General features: G+C 38.4%; 1 long non-coding RNA gene across 6 annotated transcripts in view; it reads left to right on the forward strand.

Annotated features, from left to right (window-relative positions):
- The window catches only part of LOC124102550 (uncharacterized), a 77852-nt gene that overhangs the window by 48879 nt on the left and 11395 nt on the right, over window positions 1–17578 (forward strand). For 2 of the 6 annotated variants that reach the window (XR_009228176.1, XR_009228178.1), the window contains 4 exons: window positions 1939–2029; window positions 7661–7778; window positions 15752–15915; window positions 16102–17100. This is a non-coding gene — a long non-coding RNA (uncharacterized LOC124102550). Of the gene's footprint in view, window positions 1–1938; window positions 2048–7660; window positions 7779–15751; window positions 15916–16101; window positions 17101–17578 lie in introns of those variants that run through there. The other 4 variants (XR_006854896.2, XR_009228175.1, XR_009228177.1 and 1 more) reach the window with 3 other exon arrangements.

Consider the following 17578-nt stretch of genomic DNA (forward strand, 5'->3'; position numbering starts at 1 on the left):
TCCTGGACAGATATAGATACATACGAATTGTTCCAAATTCATCAAGATGCACAGTGGACAGTCAGTTATCCATAAGGGCTCAGGAAGGGATGGCTCAAGGAATTTATGGAAAAAGAAATTTATTCCCAATTTATTTAAATTTGTTCTCAATATTTCAGGTTAGCAAATTCCAGCTTTTCAGGAAGGAAATAAGTAGCTCCCTGTCCTCTGTTCAGATCATGCCCATTGTGATTTCTAGTAATCATACAAAAATAAGATTTTAAGTAGCAAAGTCCCTTCAGAAGAACTTGGGGAGAAATTATAGCCTGCAATGACAATAAATTAGAATTATTAAGTCTATATAATGACTGAATATTGGGAGTTTAGGACCTGTTTTCCCAGAAGGGCATTTGAAGATCTTGTTCCTCAGACATAGAGTTCATGCCCAAAGAAAACACTATCAGGCCACAAATAGTACCTTAGTCTGTTTTCAGGTAAATTAGTTTTTCAAATGGACCCTCTGGATCATTCCTTTATATAGATAATTTGACCTTGACTGGTGGAAGAGAGAATGTGGCCAGCGCTCAAGGTGTTCTGAGAAATCTTCCAGGAGGCAGGAATTTAAAGTCTTTGGGGAGAGTGGCCACCCATATGGTCCTGTTAAAGAACTATTTCCTGTCAGTTCTTTCAGAAAATGATGAGCCTCTGTGTGCTGCAAGGAATTAGTCCAGCCATGCAAAGTAGCTGTTGTTCACCCACTTCAATATTTATATTTTGCCTATAGAATGAGTCCTGCCTTCTCTCTTACTACTTTCTACTCTCTCTTGATCTCTTTTCCAAAACTTTTTTGTTAAAATTTAATTTTAGACTTTAGGGAAGAATTGTACATATAGTACAAAGAATTCCCCTGAAGTCTCCTTCCAGCATCTGGCAATGCTAACATTGGTTGTAACCAAGACGCAATCAGCAAGATGAAAAATATCTAGTTTGAGTTTCTTCAGTTCAACACCAATATTCTTTTTGTGCTTTAGGATTCAAACCAGATTTTCACATTGCATTTGGTTCATTTTTCCTTCATCTTTTCAAATCTGTGACGGTTCCCTTTTCTTTCCTTGTCTTGTGTGACCTTGAAACTTTTTCAAGAGTATTGGTATTTTGTAGAATGTTCCTCAATTTGAATTTGTCTGGTGTTTTCTCATAGTTACTTGAGGTTATGGTGTATCCCTACGTTTTTCAACAATTTCTTTCTTGGCTTCTTTTTTAGAAATTCTGGTGTTGAATATTGTAGAATCGATGTATCTCCACTAATGAATTCAGTTGTAATTGTGTCCCCCTTGCAGGAGGATGATGGACTATGGAAAGAAGTTAAATGTCTTTTTCTTTTTTAAAAGATGGAAAACTCTTTTTAAAGAGAATAAGTACTTTTCATCCAAAACATACTTTGAAGCTGTTTTAGATATTTTCCATTATATGAATGTTTGATTGTTGAAGAGCAGTTTGTTCTGAAAGAAATAGGGGTTATAACAGCTACTGTAAGCAAACGTAGTGCTGGCATAGGAGACCTGTATGGTCATCATGCTTTGGGCTTTTCAGAAAATGCAACTTAATATTGGGTTAAAAACAGGTATATTATGACACACCCTATTTCAACTTCAGGCAACATTCAGTTTATTCAATAGGCATTTATTACACATTTAGCTTGATTTGAGGTACAGGATTACATTTAATGCATGTTGGCATTTAATGTGACGTTTGTGGAAGCATGCATAAGTTATATATATATAATTACTTCTCATTATTCATGTAGTTATGTCTTAGTTGCCAAGAACAGTAAATTATTCAATAGTGAACATTGCTCCTACAGGAAATACAGGATTGGTTTCCTGTGAGCCTCTGGTCACAATATTTTTATCATTTGATTAATAGATAACCCTTGCTGTTTGTGTGTTTCTCTTTCAGGATACCTTGTTTAACAGGTGTTATTGATTGACTTCTGTGGAACTCATGGCCAACAGTGCTATACCTCATGCCCAAATGGAGATTAACTGATGTACGTGCTTTCCATAAGGTACATCACAGCCTTCTTGCATTCAGGGACACAAGACAGTGCTTTAGCACCAGCCTGGGGGCCATTTACACAGAAAACACCAACAGAGAATACAAAAATGTGAAAACATGTGGCACTAAGCAATTCATATGAACACTTATTTACAAAATGAGAGCTGAAGCGAGTCAGAGCAATCCATGCTGTTTTTATAAAATTTGAAAATATTTAAAAAACCTTATTCAATCTCAGGGGTATGTAGGTGGGGGCCTCAAAATCTTCCCTGATACATGCATACTTACAAATGATCCTAAAAAGTACAGGGAGTATTGATTTGGGAGTTACAAATACATTTTAGCAAGTAGGCAAATTCACAAATATAAAATCTGTGAAAAGAATCGGCTATAGTCCTCGTTGTGTGAAGTCAAATTTACCCTTATTTCACAGATTAAAAAACCCCAAGTTTCCAGGATGTGGAGCCCTTGCCATAACTCTGGCCAGCCCATCAGTCAAGGGTTCATTCAAGGTAAACCATGCTACTTGAATTCCAAAAGCAATGTTTCCACCTTGGCTCTCCAGATCTTGCAGCATTTGAGAAAGCTGTTATCTCTCAACAAATTCAGGAGTCAGCCAGGTGTTTGTCTCTGACCTATGTACAATTATGATAAGTGAGTCATTGACACGTGGGTATTTGTCCCCAGCGTGGCTTCAAACGTGATTTAAAGTCTGTTTAAACAAATTCGTCTCCATCTGAAACATGCACTCTTTCAAATAGTCCCTGTGCCTGAATCTTCTAGGAGTTGCGAGTCAGTATTCTAGGAGGATGTCATTGTACCATCTTTATTAATAAGGCCTCTCTCCTCTTGAAGTTTATTTCTCCTCGTTACAAAAATAATTAGTGCTGTCTCAATGAAATATGAAAATATTAAAAAAACCCCAAAGAATCAATACAACTTGCCCATATTTCTTTTCTTTGGGGGTGGGGTTACTGGGGTTTGAACTCAGGGGCACTCAACCACTGAGCCACATCCCCAGCCCTATTTTGTATTTTATTTAGAGACAGGGTCTCACTGTGTTGCTTAGCTCCTCACTTTTTCTGAGGCTGGCTTTGAACTCGCAATCCTCTTGCCTCAGTCTCCGCAGCCACTGGGATTAGAGGCATGCGCCACAGCACCTGATTTATCCATATTTCTTAACTAAGAAATAACCCTGTTAACACCAAGTGTGACTTTTCCCCATTCCCCCCTCTTATTTTTTCTCTCTCTATATGTCTATTGAAACATAAATACCTATATTAAGAATTGAGGTTGGACTTTATATGCTATTTATTTTCAACTTTTTCCTGTAAGAACATATCTTGAAGATTTTTAAATGTATGAATACCATAGTTAATTGAACTGTTTAGAATCCTTTTCACTTTTAGCTACTTCAATTGTATCTTTAATTGAGCAAAATTTGTAATGATTATTACTATATATTCCTAATTCTTATGTAGAAATAGAATTATTGCATCAAAATATGAACATTTTGGAGACTTATCATCATTGTTAGATTGCTTTCGGGAAACTCATGAACCTTCCCACTGGCTGTGTCTGACATGCCCATTTCCTTGCCTTCTTGCAAACAGGGTATGTCCTGGAGGCTTTACCTTAGGTTGTTTTATTTGAGGCATGTAAATGCAGATTTAACTTTCCGAATGCTCTGGGATGCACTAGTTAGTTTCAGTTTCCCTTGGTTGTACGTTATGTGCCACGTGGTTGTCTGTACCATGGAGTGAGAGAAGAGTGTGGAAGTGGGCATCTCAGGGAACACCCACAATATAAGTGGGGTGCGCTGGCCAAGATGAGCCCCTGACAAGACAGAGAAGGAAAGCCGGCAAGATGCCAAGAGGACCTGGGGAGCAAGATGTCACCAGGACAGGAGGAGGGAGTTTCCATCAAGCTGGCAGAATAACCACGTGGATTCTTCAGAAAACATTCAGAAGGCCAAATAAGACAAGGGGTAAATTTGTCCATTTAATGAGTGAAAAGGAAGACAAAAATCCAGATGACTGTGGGCACAGCTGTATGCGTCACAGACCTGGTGTTTTTTTTTTTTTTCTTTTTTTGCATGTGCCTGTTTTTGTTTAGTTCCTGATGGATTTTTGGGAGTGTCTGTTGGGAGTAAATGTACAAACATGGATTATTCTGGAAACAGCTGGCACAGTTTGCTTCAGGCCACCTGCTCTCGGGAAGTAGCAATTCCATAGATGCAAAGAAGCAAAAAATTGCAGATATTATCTGTCTGCTTTGGAATGACCATAAAAGGCCAATTCCAATTTGATCTTAAAATAGGCAAAAATTTTCAACTGACCCATCATTGATGAGACATGTTAAAGATACATTTTCATGCTTTCGGTAGCCGTGCAGCAGAAGGGGGTCAGTTATTACAGGAATGAGTTGGGGTGTTATTTTAGGGCCACCCATCCCCTGACCTGTGGCTCCAATTAAAATGGTACTTTTTATTCCAGTGAGTGGCACAAGTTTACATTCAGGATTGAATCATGTTTGCACAAACCTTTTTGGAAAGAACCACCAGGATGTGTTTTTTGGTAACCATAGAAATAAGGTTAAGAGCAATTTGTTGAATCTTGGTGTCAACCCTGATGCTTCCTGGTATCAGGGACACTTCCGGGTAAAATGAGTGACTTACACCCTGAAGCATCTGTTGGGACTAACCTGGGAAGTGCTGATTTAGGTCTGACAGGGCTTAGGGAGTTCGTTCCATTCTGGGCTTTTTTTTGAATATGAGATAATGGAAAAATAATAATGTCAGTAATGTCTTTAATAGCTTAATACTGAGTAAATAGGCTTTTCTAGATTCTGTGCAAAGCCCTGGGCTAGTGTTATGTAAGACAGTCTTCACCACAAGCTTCATGAGATATGGGTGATTATATTGTACAGATGAGCAAAGTGAGGTCAGGCGCTTAAGTAACTTGCCTGAAGCCAAGAGGTGAAGTTGACCTCCTGCCACCAGTTGCTGCCTCTTAGGTCTGTAATGCATAGTACACAGTAGTTCTTCATGGGATGTGAGTTTCCTTCTTTTTGGGATAGTGGTTGTCCTAAACAGCTGGCCTGATGTCTTTTGTCAGATAGGATGGCCACGCACCAGGAACACAGCCTGGATACTGGTCATCCCAGGCTGGAATGAGAGGCATGAAGAGGGCAGAGGTTGCAGGGCTCTCTGGACCCTCTGGGGGATTCGAGGACATTAAATAACCATCTGAGTCATTCTTTGGTTATTTTGTGGTGTTTTCTTGCCCACGTCTTTAGCTGGACTTTGTGATTTTTGTTATTAACTAATTTTCTTTTTAAAAACCTGGCCTTTCTTTACCAGTTGAAGGTGGATGGCTGCGTTTTGAGCATTAGGGAGGCACTTAAAAGGAATATTCTTTTTATGCAAGACCCTAAAGTATGCCATGAGGGCAATGGAAGGGTGGTTCTTCACAGTAGTCGACACTGAACCAGTTTGATTTAGGGTCCCAGTTTCAGGTTCCAGAGGTAGGGGGAGAGGTTGGTTCTTTTTAACAAATTCCGTAGCTGCTTCCAGCTATGAAGCAGTATGAAGAGGAAAACTAGAGGTGATGGCTTCTTACCATCCTAGTCAGATTTTGCCCCTGACCACAGGGGAGTCATGTGCTTAGAGTCAAAGCCACACCCTTACAGGACAGTGGGTAGAATGGTGCCCCCTACTGGTCTCCAAGGGAGCAGCAGTTACTTGGGAGACTGGGGTATCAGTTCTTCTCTCATGGGTCCAGCTGGGGCGAACAGTGTGACACGTTTCTGAGTGTAGAAGCACATTCAAGGACAGACAAAACTTAACAATCTTTAAAAAACAGAGTGAAAAGTCCAATCACACATTCCTATTTTAAATTATAGCCCTGGTGCCTAAATTTGAACTTCTGGATTATGATTGAGCTATATTAACCAGTCTTATATCTGTAAAGCCTACAGGCTTCAGGCACTTTGGAGTATATTCTGGCAACCAAAGAAGAAAAATGACTCCAGAGCCAGACAGTATGGATTCAAATCCTGATTTCAGTATTATAGACCTTGGACAAAGCAGTTAAGATCTTAATGCTTTTAGACCAGAGACCCTGTGCCTACTAGAAGAAAAAATGGGCCCAACTCTGCATCATGTCAGCTTACGAATTGAATTCCTCAACAAGACTCCTAAAGCACAAGAAGTAAAATCAAGAATTAATAAATGGGATGGTATCAAACTAAAAAGCTTCTTCACAGCAAGGGAAACCATCAAGAATGTGAAGAAAGAGCTTACAGGATGGGAGAAAATCTTTACCACCTGCACCTCAGGTACAGCATTAATCTCCAGAATGTTTAAAGAACTGAAAAAAACTTAACACCACAACAAAATAAAACAAGAAAAAAAAACACCCAATCAATAAATTGGCAAAGGAACCGAACAGACACCTCACAGAAGAAGAAATTCGATCAGTCAACAAATATAAGAAAAAATGTTCAATATCTCTAGCAATTAGAGATATGGAAATTAAAACTATACTGAGATTTAATCTCACTCCAGTTAGAATGGCAATCATCAAGAATACAAGTAACAATATGCGTTGGTGATGAAAAAGGCATATTCATACATTGTTGATGGGACTGCAAATTGGTATAACCACTCTGGAAAGCAGTATGGAGATTCCTCAGAAAACTTGGAATGGAACCACCACTTATCCCACTCCTGGGCATATACCCAAAGGACTTAAAATTGGCATACTAGGGGCTGGAGTTGTGGCTCAGTGGTGGAGTACCTGTCTAGCATGTGTGAAGCACTGGATTCGATTCTCAGCACTGCATATAAACAAATTAAATGAAGGTCCATTGACAACTAAAAAATATTTTTAAAATTAGCATACTACAGTGATATGGTCACATTGATGTTTATAGCTGCCCAAATCACAATAGCCAAGATATGGAAACAAACTAGGTGCCTTTCCCTTCAACAGATAAATAGATAAAGAAAATGTGGTATATATACACAATGGAATATTACTCAGCCATAACGAAGAATGAAATGATAGCATTTGCTGGTAAATGGATGTAACTGGAGACTATCATGCTAAGTGAAATAAGCTAATCCCAAAAAACCAAAGATTGAATGTTCTCTCTGATATGTGGATGCTAACACACAATAAGCATTGGGGGAACAGAAGTTCATTGTATTAGACAAAAGGGGAATGAAGGGAAGGGAAGGGAGATAATCAGTGCTATAGTTTGACTGTTATTTGTTGTTGCTTCTGTTACAAAACAGCATGTGACATGGGATTGGAGGAATCCTTTACCAAGATATCAGCAAAAATTGTTTGTTAAAGAAATTAGTCGATGGATTTCTTTGTATTCAAGTTTTACGTAAAAACAATGGAAAATTCACAATGAAACATCACACTCACTAAGACACATAAAAACAACAAAAATGGAAAAGAGACAATGGTGACAATGATGTAGAGAAATTGGAGCCTTTATCAATTGCTGGTTGGAATATAAAGTAGCTCAGTTCCTGTGGACAACAGTCTCATGGCTTTTTGAAACATTAGACAGAGTTACTTACCATTTGATTCTACAATTCCACTCCCAGGTACATATGCAAAAAAATGGAAAACGGGGACTCAGACACTCACACGTGAAAGTTCACAGCAGCAATTCACAAGAGCTGAAAGGTGGGATGAGTTCAAGTGTGCATTAGGGTTGAAAAGGTAAGCAAATTATGACATAAATGATTTAAAATGAGTTTATCTACAATGGAATATCATTCAGCCATAAAATGGAGTTGAGTACCAATATGGGCTGCAAAGTTGAAAACATTATGGCAAATGAAAGAAGTCAGATGCAAAACATCACTTATGATTCCATTTATATGAAATGTCCCAAGTGGGTAACTCCATAGAGACAGAAAGCAGGGCTGGGAGGAGGAGGGTTTGAAACTGTGATTTTTATTTTAAAAATCAAAATCAAACTTATTTCCATGACGCCCCCTTTTTAAAAAATTTTGATATATTGAATTAAAATTTGCATATAATAGAATGCACAGATTATTAGATATACCATTCATTGAATTTCAATAAATGTAACCATCCAAATCAAGATGTGGAATTTCCATTACCAGACAGTTTCCTTGTTCCCCACTCAAACAATTGGTTGGATTTTGATTAACAAAGAATAGTGTTACTAGTTATAGAAATGAAATCTACAAATAGAATCAATATGTGTACTCTTTTGTATGTGACTTCTTTTATGCATATAATGTTTTTGAGATTAATTCATATAATTTTGCCAGCGTCATTGATATCACCTGGAAGCAGAGTTAGTTTCACAAGCTAAACAACTGGCGCTAAAACAGCAGATGATTCCAAACCACCAGACTCTAGTTGACCCCTATTATAATTTGCTACAAGGGTAGTCCTTGGACCACTGCACTGAAGTGAAAAGCAAACCTGGGAGACTGAGCAGAGCAGGTGGCTCATGTACCCAGACTCTTCAGATCTCTCCCTTCACTGAGACCTTCAGAGCCAATGACAATTATCTGAAAAACATCAAAGCCCTCTTTGGAAAAATGAAACCTGAAGCCAGAGGATGTGGGCTAGGAGACCATCCCAACCTATCTCCAGAGTATGGACAAAAAGGACTCACCATGTCCCGTTATAGCAAAACGCACATACTTCCTATATCCACACCCCTCTGCATATGATTTTGAAGTTCTTCTCCTCAAGAGATGGGGTCTGTTTCCCTCCCCCCTATAGTCTAGGCTGGCAACAGGGAGAGGTCTGAAGAGTCTGAGCAACAGAATAAGGCCAAGTAACAATACACCAATTCTGAGCCTGTCCCTCAGGCATTCCGTGTCTGTCTACCTCCCGCCACAAAAATAAGCCCAGGCCAGAGCTGGGGTTGTGGCTTAGTGGCAGAGTGCTTGCCTAGCACATGTAAGGCACTGTGTTTGATCCTTAGCACCACATAAAAATAAATTTTTTAAAAAAAGGCATTCTGTGAGATGGACATCATTACCCCAGGTACTTCTATGACTGCACATATGACATGACGCTACCTCTTGTACAACCAGAGAAATGTAAAGTTGTGCTGGAATAATGAATCAAAATACATTTTGCTGTCATATATAATACCTAATTTTTAAAGTTTTTTTAGTTTTGTTATATGAAAATAAATAAAATTTTTAAAATAAAAAAATAATAATTCATATAATTTTGCGTTTAAGTATTTCATAACTTCTATTGCTAAGTAATATTCCATTGTATTAATGTAACACAAGTTGCTTGTTCATTTACTTGTTGATGGACATTTGGATTCTGTCTAAATTTTGATTATTATAAACAAAACTGTTATGAATATTCTTGTACGGTTCCTTTTGTAGAAATGTGCTTTTTTTAAAAAATCTTAGATGAAAATTTAGGAATGGAAAGTACTAGGTCAAAAAGAAAGTACATAGTGACTTGATAAGAATTTGCCTGGAACTTAATTCATGAGTTATAAATTATGCAGTGTTCTAATGAGCATGATGACATCTCACCCTGTCCCTTTTAGTCCCATCCAGGAAATACATCACTCTTTTGTCTTTACTGTTTGGAAATGGTAGTTTTTGACCTATATGGTGGGTGTATAGATAATTCAAATAATGCCAAGTTGCAAATGTTTGTCTTTTGCACTTACGTGTGTCATATTTAATGATATTAAAGTAAAATAAAACAAAACTAAAAGCAAAACATTTAGTTAGCTTGTTCTCTGAAGGATGGCAGTGAAACTCCCTTCATGGAGCAAACCCCTTACTTCACAAATTCTTTAGTAAATAAATCTAAATGTAGACTTTCCCCCTAGGTTATCATAAAGAGCTAAATTTTGAAGACCAGGAAATGGGCCTTTCCTCAGACAAACTGCTCACTTGAAGATTTCTTTGTGGTTTAGCACAGTGCTAAACATTTTGTTATCTAAATAAATGAGTTAATGGGTGGAAAAGTGACCAGTGTAAGAGTATAAATGAGGAAAAGAAAGAGGACAGAATGTGCGATGAGTTGCTAATATTTTGTTTCTTTCAATTGGAATAATTGGAATTCCATGCTGTCTACTTCAATTTTGCCTACTCGGTTTAAAAAAGTAGTTACAGAATTTCACGAATAGTTGAATGGGATTTTAAGAGTCATTCAGTCCAACTAATTACTGATAGTCAACTCAGCCTGACGACTGGGCACCTTATGAACACCCACTGTAGGGAGTCTCCTTCTTTGGAGAGTTTTACATATTTCCATCTTCTTTTTGGCAAACAGCTGCATTCTAATCGACAATTTTCAACCAAAAGCAATCTCAAAGATATGAGGCAACACCCTTACAATGAAAACATAGTTGGGAGAAAGCATAATGCTTTTCTTTTAGTATTATTTTTTATAAACCCTGTAAGCAAAAGGCCCTGAATAGGTTGTTCATTATTGTGTAAATAATTCAAAATAGCAAAGACTCAGTAGAGTCGAATGGCTGAATTCTTAACTTCAGTGAAAATATAGAGGTCACATGATGTACAACTTCCCATTCTAACCATCCTGATAGTTTAGTAAAAACCCCTAAGACTTAGCAAAGTGCTTACCTGAAAGGAGGGATAGATTTTTATATTAAACATAGACATATAAATATATATATATATATGTGTGTGTGTGTGTGTGTGTATATATATATATATATATATATATATATATATATATATATATATTCATAAGGTGGCCAGTCATCAGGCTGAGTTGAATATATATAAAGAAGCTAAACACACACATGTTCTTCTATATCTAGGAGAAGTCTCTAACACAGGAAAATATAGCCAGTGTGCAGAAGTTCTTGTCCTATTGATCTGTTGGCTTGAATTCAAGGCAGAACAACAACAAATAAGTTATTAGTTACTTTCTAAATCCCCAGAGACTCACACTGGTATCTGTGCCTCTCAGTACAGTGTGCCATTTAACACCACACCACTGCGAATGGTGGTCTAAATTTGTGGGTGTGTCTGATGGCTGCTCATGAGGTTGGACTGATTTCGAGGAGGAACAGCTGTCAGTTGCTCTTCTGTGAACACTATATTAAAAGAGACTGGCTAAATTCCCAAGAGCAAGTGTTCATATAGTAATGAAAAGTTTTGAATATCTTTATCTTTTAATTTGGATTCTGGGTTCTCCCTTAAAAATACATATGCATGTACACATATACATATTTACACATATATATGCACAGTAAAGTAAAAACTTCACACTATAGTATTATTTATTGCATAGCAGTGTGCAGCCCTTTTAAAATTAAATGTTCTTTCCTTCTTTAGCAAGGTAAACCTATAGGAAATTCTGAGTCCTGACATTAATAAAGAGAAAGTTATATTGGCAAAAATTTAGTTACTTGAAATACGTTCTGTTAATTTATTTCCATTAAGACATCATTGTCAAGTTAATCAAAATTGAAATTACCCATGAACATGTATTTTACTTTCACAGAAGTTTTCTATTATTTTTGTTAGAGGATAGTCAATGATAGGAATTAATATCTTAAAGATTCTTCCTAGCTTATAGATAGACAAATGTTGCATGGTTTTATTTACATGTAGAATCTAAAAAGTTGAGCTCACAGAAGCAGAGAACTGGATGGTAGTTACCAGGAGTTGGAGTGAGGCTAGGGAGAGAGGAGATGTTGGCCAAAGGCTGCAAAGTATCCATTAGACCTAAGAATGAATTCTAGTGATTTATTGTGTAGCATAATGACCATAGTTAACCATAATATATTTTTTATTTCAAATTGCTAAAATAGTAAACTTTAAACATCTTCATTGCCAAAAAATAAGTAGATGAGGTAACTTAATCTTTCTACAATGTATCCTATAAATAAATAAATATGCACATACATATATGCATACATAATTTAATACAATTATTTCTCAATTAAAAAACAAAAAAATAGCAGTTTCTATTTTGGGTAGGGGAGGGAATCAACTTGAAAGATACCTGAGGAAACATTGAAGATTTGTGAGAATGTTCTATATCTCCATTTAGATGGTTACTAGGTAATAAGTGTACATAAAAATTCATCAATGGATAATGTTAAAATTTATAACTTTTACCATGTTGTATATCCATTAAAAATAAATCAGTAGAAGGGCTGGAACATAAATCAGTGGTAAAGCATGTGCTTAGTATACGCAAGTCCTCGGTTTGAGTCCCAGCACCAAAAAACCAAAACCCAAATCAAACCAAACTAAAACAAAACTCAACAAACAAACAAACAAACAACAACAACAAAACAAAACCAAAAAAAACCAAACACCTCTCCCTAGCCTAGACCAGATCAAGAGTTCTCAGGTTTCCTTTTTAGTGTCTTCCTTTATGTAAATTTGAAGACAAATATGTATCAACTGAGATCTTGTTTTAGTCTGTGTTGGTTGCTGTCAGTCATTATAACAAATGTCCCGAAAATAACTTATAAAGAGGAAAGGTTTCTTTTGGCAGAGGTTCCAGTCCATGAGCAGAACAGCTCACTTCATGGCTGAGAAGCAGAGAGAGTGAGAGGAAGGTAACAGGACCAGCCATCCCTTTTGAGGGCACATTTCCCAGTGACCTAAGGACCTCCTGCTGGGATCTACCTTAAAGTTTCCAACATCTACCAATAGCATCACCCTGGGGATCAAGCCTTTAATACACAGGCCTTTGGGGGAATCTAACTAAACTGCAGTGTAGCTTATGTAAAAGAAGACGTGCCATTGTAATGGCTTGGATACATTGGTGGAAGTCTCAGTCCCGCCAGAACTAAGCTGCATTTGATATGTCATTAGGCTAATATGACAATCACTGACCCAGTATTAAAATGTCTGTGTGCTAGTTGACCTCTGAGGAAAAATTGGCACATAGGCCCTCAAGGGTGATGGGAAGGGTCACAGTATCATTTTTTTTTTTCAATAGAAAAAGTAAAGCAACAAAACTCCAGCCATGTACATTAGAGGATAGGTGGAGAAGGCCAGTCAGTATAGTTAGGCTTTTTTCTGCCAAAATTTAATAATGGTTTTGGAAGAGCAATTTGAGTCACCAAAATTATCTCATTTTATCTGGACATTAGTTTTCAGGCAGGTAATGGCATTATCTATAAGTGGGGACATGAAGAATGTTAAAGCTGGGCAAATCCATTCTGTGTAGGAGAAATTCTAGGTAATCAAACTATTTAATTCTTTGCCCGTGATATAATGAACTTTAAATCTATGCACTGCCTAATTTTTCCCAAGACAATTTGTCAAGTTTGTCTAAGTGTGAAGATATTTAAAAAGACTGACATTGTTTCTCTTTCATTTACGTTAGTATTCTTATTACTGTTTTAATGTTGGTCAATAAATCCTGAATGTCTGAATTCTAACTTTAAAGGGAAAATTTAACTTTGAGATGATTATTTTTTATGTATGTGAGCAGACATTTTAGATAAATGGTAAATATTTAAATTTTCTCTTCATAAAGTAGTGAAATGTATTATGTAAATGTATATGACAATTTGAGTGGTACTGATTTTCAACAAAAATGATAATCAGCTATAAATAAGGTGGCATGCTTTTTGGAATTTCTATATGTAGTACTTAATAAAATGTAATTATTTTTGCCTTCATAGATTAAAAAAATATGCAGCCACTGTAGGTAAAGAGACATTTTCAAACACAGTCATTATATTTGGGAAAGAGAGAGAAAGAGAGAGAGAGAATAAAAATGGGAAATTTACAGAAATTAATCAAGATTAGGTAGAACCAAAGAATGTGAACTTCATACATCCAAATTTTATGCCTGGTGAACTACACAAATAGCTTTGACTTATTTATGGAGAAGGTCCTTTAAATGTGAAGCAAGAGAGTTCATAATATGTAGGTACTATATTAGAGATTTCTACTTGTTGGCAAATATTCAGGAATATCATCTTTGGCACAATAAAAAGAATTTGCTCACAGTCACCTTTTCTCTGGTTAGAGTTTGGCTGAAAATTAAAGGATAAACATCAAGGATGGGGCCTTGTTTCTACAGTTTTCCTCCTCTGCTATAGAAAACTGTTGACTTGTCCTAACCCCTGGCTGTATGTGGCATGAGTGGCTTTACTACGACTTTCATTCATTCACATGTTGATTCATTTTGTTCATTCATTCATACAGCAAATATTTCTTATCAATTGCATTGTAAGCTAATGTTCAGTTCGCTGGAGATATGTTGGTGAGTAAAGTGGACAGGGTCCCTTCCCTTAACGGGGACAGTTATATGACCAAAAACAACCAATCAAACAAATGAACGAAACACTTTCAGTGAGTGGAAAGTGATATGAAGAAAATACAACTTCCGTGAGCAAGGGACTCGGTTGTCACTGAGGGAGGATGTTACTTAGAAGAACCATCTGGGAAAGCATCTCTGAGGAGGTGATAGATCTGCTGAGTCATGAGTGACAGGTTGAAGCAAATCCTGCATCTAGGTGGGCAAAGAACATTCTAGGCAGAGGGAGTCGCAAATTGCAGGAACTCTAACAGGGAGCTCCTTTCACTTGAAGAATAGAAAGAAGGTGGAGAGAGTGACCATAAAAAGAAGTGTCAGGGGACAAGGCCAAGGAAAGGTGTGGCTGAATCACATAAGGTCTTAGAGGCTATGTTTTATTTTATTTAGGATGTATACTGTCCATTTTGTATTGGTCAACATGATATCAACATATACAGTTGTAAAGTAAAAAATCTACTCAATTGTTTTTTTATACTTAGTTAAAAATCAATTGAATTAATTTTTTCTCATTAAATTGATTAAAAAATTATTTATGCTTCAGGTAGACAACACCTGAGAATAAAAAAAGCAAAGAATAGAAGTAATTTAAGAGTTCCTCTATCCCCACAAGGGAAAGGGAGGGCTGTTCTTTGGCTCCACTGATCTTTGGGGGCACTCTCTGCCAGAGTGTGTGTGGGCCAAGTGTAACAGAGAGCTTAGCACGTCTTGCTTAAGAAAGTTGGAGAATCTGTAACTTCATTGTGTGATTCATATTCTTGTGATGGAGTTGCTATTAAACTTTTGAGGCGAATGAAATATGGACAACAGCCCAGGGCGTTCCAGTGTGGGCATGCCTGGAGAGAGCAGGTTCTCCCTAAGAGAAGGATGGGGGAGGAGCAGGATGGGTCTACAGAGTCCTGTATTCAGTTAACTATCACAAGCCTGGGTGGATCATGGGACAATAAAATCACCTCATTTTTATATAGTTTATATAATTGGTTTTTTTTTCTTCTCCAAAGCTTAGAGAGCAATTTGTGACTTGAATGTGATGGAAAGTCATTTTGTTTTTCTCAAAGTGGTTGAACACTCACCTCTTTTTTTTTTCCCTTCCTGACTATCCATGAAAAATCTAGGGACTCTAAGGTTTAGTAAAAAGTTGTGTGTCATACTATGAAACAATAAAAATAGCCTTTTTCTAATACCCTTTTACTTGGCCATCTAATTCTTCGCTCATTTCCTCGGGACCTATTTATTGTAAGAGACAACAGTTTGCCTAAAGCAACTTTTCTCCATTCTATCTCAGTCTTAAGTTTCAAGGATTTTGATGTGTTTTCTCAGCTAACTCTGGTGCAAAATGTAAAGACATTTTGATGTTTCTTTTTAATGAAACAAAAACACTTCCTTCTCCAACATTACTTCTTTTGAAGGATGGCTTTATGAAGTTTTGGGTTCAGAGCTCTCTGAACGACGACCCAACAGAGTCAGCTGTACGAAGAACAAGTTCCATGTGAGACCTTGGGGTGGGCTCCTTATGGCGAGACAGCATGGGATGGTGGCAGGTGCTTAGGACTTGCAGTCTCTGAGACCTCAGGTAAGTTACCCACACTTGCTAAGGAGCCCCCATTTGACATTGGTCAATCAGAGTTTTCCCGGCATGCATGTATGCCAGGAAACTTCCAGCTGCCGGCTGATGATTGGCTCACAGCGGCCCCAGCAACATCTAGCTGATTGGCTCCTCTGCGGTGATGCTCATTGGGCTGTTTCCCTGCCCTTTCAGACCACGGAGCTGCTCATTGGGGGACTTTTTTGGCTCCGCCCACGTGACCCAGCCAATTGGCCTCAAGAGCAGGAGGATTGTGGGAGGAGCCACAATGTGCCAGAATTCCTATCTTCATCCCAGTGCTGGTGAAGTCAAAGATAAAACCAATCTACAGCTTCTACAATAGCCATCACTGAACTGCTTGCAGAACTTGCTTGGACACATTGTGAGCTCACCTGTATGCATTGTGAACTATCTGTTGGTGCAGCGACTTGTGGTAGTGTTGGGGTATTTTTGCTGATGATGTCATTGGTGGTACAATTTTTCCAAAAGGAGCCGTCAATTGGCTTGGTGTATCTTCCTCCCTTCTGCTTGTCATGATCGTCCAGCTAAAATTTGGGGGCCAACAGAGGTGAGGCAAAGAACCTCACCCCCCCCCCCGCTGGTACAAAGACCTCTCCACAGGTGTGGCTGTATACTGGACCGGTAGTCAGTGACGGGTAAGATCCAATTGCAATGGTACCAACCTAAGGACCATATGTACTATTGGACAACCTAAGGCAGGCACGGTCCCTAAGCCACGTGCTTGTTGTTTAAACAGAGAGGGGGAGATGTTGAGAGCCACAGCCGAAGGGGCCCCAGCAAACTTCCAGCTGCCAGCAAACTTCCAGCTGCCTGCTGATGATTGGCTCACAGCGGCCCCAGCAACATCTAGCTGATTGGCTCCTCTGCGGTGATGCTCATTGGGCTGTTTCCCTGCCCTTTCAGACCACGGAGCTGCTCATTGGGGGACTTTTTTGGCTCCGCCCACATGACCCAGCCAATCGGCCTCAAGAGCAGGAGGATTGTGGGAGGGGGAGAGAAGCTTGTGTGGGAGAGAGAGGCTTGTGGAAAGCCGGTGGTGGCTGTTGAGGCTCTGAGGGTTTTTCCTGAGAGGCTGTTTTGTTTGGCGTGTGTGGTTCTAAAAATAAAGTTAGTTTCTTTTGACAAGTGGCTCCTGATTGTGCCCAGCCAGACTGCGGCACTACTGGTTCAGTGTCTCCCCAACACGTGCGTGTGCGCGTGCGCACACACACACACACACACACACAGATTTATTATGGAAGTCCGGTGATCTGCTTTCTGCATCCTGGAAAACCAAGAGAGCCACTGCTACAATTCACTCTGAGTCTGACGGCCTGAGGACCAGGACAGCTGATGGGGAAACTTCCAGTCCACATCCAAAGGACTCAGAACTGGAGATGTGCTTGTTCAAAGTCCCAAAGCCCCAAAGCCCCCAAACCAGGAATTCCAGTGTTCAAAGTGAGGAGCAGACAGATGTCCCAGTTGAAGATGAGAGAATTTGCCCTTCCTCTACCTTGTGTTCTATGAGGGCCCTCAATAGATTGATTGACCTTGCCTTCATTGGCAAAGGTGGTTCTTCTTATTTTTCTTTACTCAGTCACTAATCTCATTTGGAAATACTTTAAAAAATTACACATTAAAAAAAAAAACT

The sequence above is a fragment of the Marmota monax genome, unplaced genomic scaffold (assembly GCF_021218885.2).
Source record: "Marmota monax isolate L192 unplaced genomic scaffold, Marmota_monax_Labrador192_F-V1.1 WCK01_AAM20220418_F8-fsc00002, whole genome shotgun sequence".
NCBI lineage: Eukaryota > Metazoa > Chordata > Mammalia > Rodentia > Sciuridae > Marmota > Marmota monax.